This window comes from Globicephala melas, chromosome 3, assembly GCF_963455315.2.
Source record: "Globicephala melas chromosome 3, mGloMel1.2, whole genome shotgun sequence".
Classification (NCBI taxonomy): Eukaryota; Metazoa; Chordata; class Mammalia; order Artiodactyla; family Delphinidae; genus Globicephala; species Globicephala melas.
This window is the reverse complement of record NC_083316.1, coordinates 5,686,853-5,690,831: the sequence shown is the minus strand read 5'-3', so window position 1 is coordinate 5,690,831 and position 3,979 is coordinate 5,686,853. Positions and strand designations below refer to the sequence as shown.

The following is a 3,979-nucleotide window of genomic DNA, read 5'->3' as shown; positions in this document are numbered from 1 at the left end:
AAGACCTAAATATAAGACATGACACCATAAAACTCCTAGAGGAGAACATAGACAAAATATTCTTGAACATAAATCATAAAAATATTTTCTTCAATCAGTCTCCCAACACAAAAGAAATAAAAGCAAAAATAAACAAACAGGGCCTAATCAAACTTAAAAGCTTTTGTACAGCAAAGGAAATGACTGGCAAAACGAAAAGACAACTCAGGGAATGGAAGTGTCTGGAGAAAGACAAATACTATATGATATTACTTATATGTGGAGTCTAAAAAAATAATACAGATGAATCTATATACAAAACAGAAATAGACTCACAGACACAGAAAACTAACTTATAGCTACCAAAAGTGGGGACAGACAAATTGGGAGTATGGGAGTAACAGATACAAACTGCTATATATAAAATAGATAACCAACAAGGATTTACTGTATGGCACAGGGTCTTATATTCAATATCTTGTAATAGCGTGCAATCAAATATAATCTGAAAAAAAAAAGAATCACTACGCTGCACACCTGAAACTAACACAATGTTGTAAATCAACTATACTTCAATTTAAAAGGATTAAACTTCCTTAAGATATCACTGTCTGTATTTTGAAAACATTTTTCTTTACTTCTCATCTTCATTAAAATTTGCCATGATTATTATTTTACTATTTAACATAAATAAGAAAGAATGTAAAAAAAGTGAGGTGCTCTCACTGAAGTATGCGTGTATGTTAGTGATGGTGTGGTTGGGAACAGAAGGGCAGTGACCCACCAACCTATTTTGAGCCATCTTCATAGATTTGGGGCTGTTAAAAAAAAAATCTTAAAATTCAGTTCCTGAGCAAATGGCCCAAGGAGGAACATACCGTTGGTGGGCATCTTGGAAGGAGATGGTGCATCTTAATATGACAGCTTGTCTTTAAGATGATCTAACCACTTATTTGCATCAATTACTGGGTCGCCAAACATTGTCTGCTTGATTCTTTTATAGACATGGATGCTTGGGAGAGAACACACTGATCCCTTGAGGAGAATAATTTGGTCAATACTTCTTATGGTAGGTTAGAAGATAGGCATTTTATTTATCAGGTAGGCTCTTTGTATACTGAAATACAGATGTTTTGTGCTTGAGTCAACCTTGTGTGAATTTGATTCAAGTTGTTGAATTTGTGGAGCTGAAGTCCAACCTCTACCCAAAGGGTCACAAACTTACGTTCTTACAGGGCAGTTAAGTGAATGAACAGGGGCAGGGTGGGAACCACAGCAAAAAAAAAAAAAGAAAAAAAAATTGTTTGGCTTGAACCAGTGGTGACCATGTGGGAATGTGAGACCACCTGTGGTCGGATCCAGATTTTCAATAGGAGATAAATATCCAGGGTTTTGTGGGAATACTACCGATATTTAAATATGCACAAATGTTCTAAAACAACAGCTGGAATAAACAAAACATGCTTGGAAGCAGAATCTGGCCTGTGTTGACTAGGAGATGACTTCTGCCCCAGGCCTTGTTCTAGAAAGAGGCAGTACTGTTCAGCATTCTGAAAGCTTTCTTTGCTTACCACCAATGTGTGTCTAATCTGAGAATGAGCAATGAGTCTCATGATTTCAAGGGAAATTGTACAGTTCAGTTTCACAACTTTTATCTTAGACAAGTTAACAGAAGGTATTGAAATAAATAATTATAATAACAATGACAAATAATACTTTTTGTGTACACATACAGTGTTACAATTATATATTCACACACGTATACCTGTACAGTCTATTTAGCCCAAGGAATAACAGTCATTCATCTTGCTTTGCCATTTCTAATCAGAAATCCTAATATAAAAAGATCTGCAGTGGACAGGGACAAAGAATCTCCCCAGTACATACCATTAGACCTAAGATTTCTTGACCTCTCTCAAGGTCATCTTTATCACAACACGTAGAAAGGTAGATGAATCCGTCCTTCAATAAATTGAATGGATGTTTTCAAAAGAAAAGTCTATGGCAATGCCTTTATTTGCCCTCAATAACTCATTGTTTCTTGTAACCTTCAGAGTTGTCCATTGATCTTATCGATTAACTTCTCCATGGGTGTGTATTCTGGCTGACCTGTTTGATCTGGAAAAAGTTATGCCTTTATCCATTGCCTAGATCAATGATTGCTGTATCTGTGTTTTCTGCCTCATCTGATGTCCAAACGTTGTTTCTTTTTACTTTATATACAATAAAAAATATAAAGAAAAATCAATAAAGTTAGTATTTTACTTAGTAAAAATCAAAAAATGGAGCAGGTAGGGAGGATTCCACTTAACTCTTAATTCAATGATGAATCTTAAAGGTGTTGCCCCATTGCATCTTGCCAATGATGAAAGTCAGTTCATTTGGTGGTGTTTATTAGGTTGTGCCCATAAGCTGGGAAAAACAGGTCAAAATCAAGTGCTTTACCTTCACTCCTCTGGTCCTACAGTGTGGAGTGGAGGAGGAAGATGATGCAAATGTAGACTCATGACCTCTCTCATCTTGATTTCTTTCTCTGCTGCATTGAGATGCAAATGAACCCTGACATTTTGCCTACATTTCTTTCTCTTTTTCCTCCCTATCCATGTCTCTTTTTGTTCTTGAGCCGCTAATATGTTCAGGCTCTGCTGACACTTGCTGCCATAAATTGAACGATGTAGAACAGAACTCACACTGAAGTGTTGGTAATCTAGCGGGCTAATCAACCCAGAATTCGTATTTTAAAAGCATGGAATGGGGAATGATATAATTTAGTGGAATTAGTGCCTGATGGTCATGTCTCTGATTCTTAGATGAGGAAATAAGAGAGACAGAGAGAGAGAAAAAAAATGCATTTGGGAATAGCTTTTATTATCATGTGGAAATCACATGCTGTATAGATCTCCAGAAGTTACTTATACTACATAATTGAAACTCTATACTCTTTGACTATCTACTGTATAGCATAGTGCCTATAGATCTCAGTACTGTATTGGATACTTAAAATTTGCTGAGAAGATAGATCTTATGTTTCTTACCACACATATACACGATATTATAATAAAAGGGGTGGAAAGAGACTTTGGGGCGTGATGGATGTCTTTTTGGCATTCACAGCGGTGATGGTTTCATGGGTTTATATCTATCACCAAACTCATCGAGTTGTATACAATAAATATGTACAGCTTTTTACATGTCATTTATACCTCAACAAAGTGGTTTTAAAAAAATCACACCACTGCTTTCTGCATAATGCACTGCAAAAGCACAAACGATAAGAAAACTCTTGACCAAACTTAATCAAGCCAGTGAAGTAGCATCTTTCCAAAATGGAAATTGTTTGTGCCAGCAAACAAGCAGGAAGGCCTTAAAGACCCCACGTTAACAATTGTTATCGAAGGCTCCTGGGACCAGAACTTCTAAAACGACAAATATGTCTGGAAGGCTGTGGTCCAAGGGCATTTCTGCTGGCTATAAGTGGGGTATGGAACCAGAGGGAGCACACAGCTCTCCTGAAAATTGAAGATGAAACTGAATTGAGATGAAACTGAATTCTATCTCGGCAAGAGATTTCCTTATGTGTACAAAGCAAAGGACAACACAGTAACTCCTGGTGGAAAATCTAACAAAACCAGAGTAATTTGGGGAAAGAACTCACGCTCATGGAAACAGTGGCATGGTTCATGCCAAAGTCTGAAACAACCTTCCTGCTAAGGCCATTGGACACAGAATCCATGTGATGCTGTACCCTTCAAGGATTTAAACTTATTGAAAAGTAAATAAGAAAGAGTGTGGATTTGTTCAAAAAAAAAAAAAAAGCAATTGTTATCCAGTATTGACATCAATCTGAGGTTGCTCATCCCAAGGAGACCTTGGACTTGAGTTGTGTTGTTCACTGCTGCACTGCAAGACCCAGCACAGTGCACTCAAGATATATTCACCAAATGAATGAATTCAAGAATGACTATAGCCCATGGAAGGTGAGAATTGCAACAGGGTCCCA

The 3,979-nt window shown here is 36.9% G+C and overlaps 1 pseudogene; it reads left to right on the top strand.

The window, feature by feature from the left end:
• The first annotated feature begins 3,409 nt into the window (after window positions 1-3,409).
• LOC115853140 (large ribosomal subunit protein eL33 pseudogene) lies at window positions 3,410-3,739 on the top strand (annotated as a pseudogene).
• The last annotated feature ends 240 nt before the right edge of the window (window positions 3,740-3,979 follow it).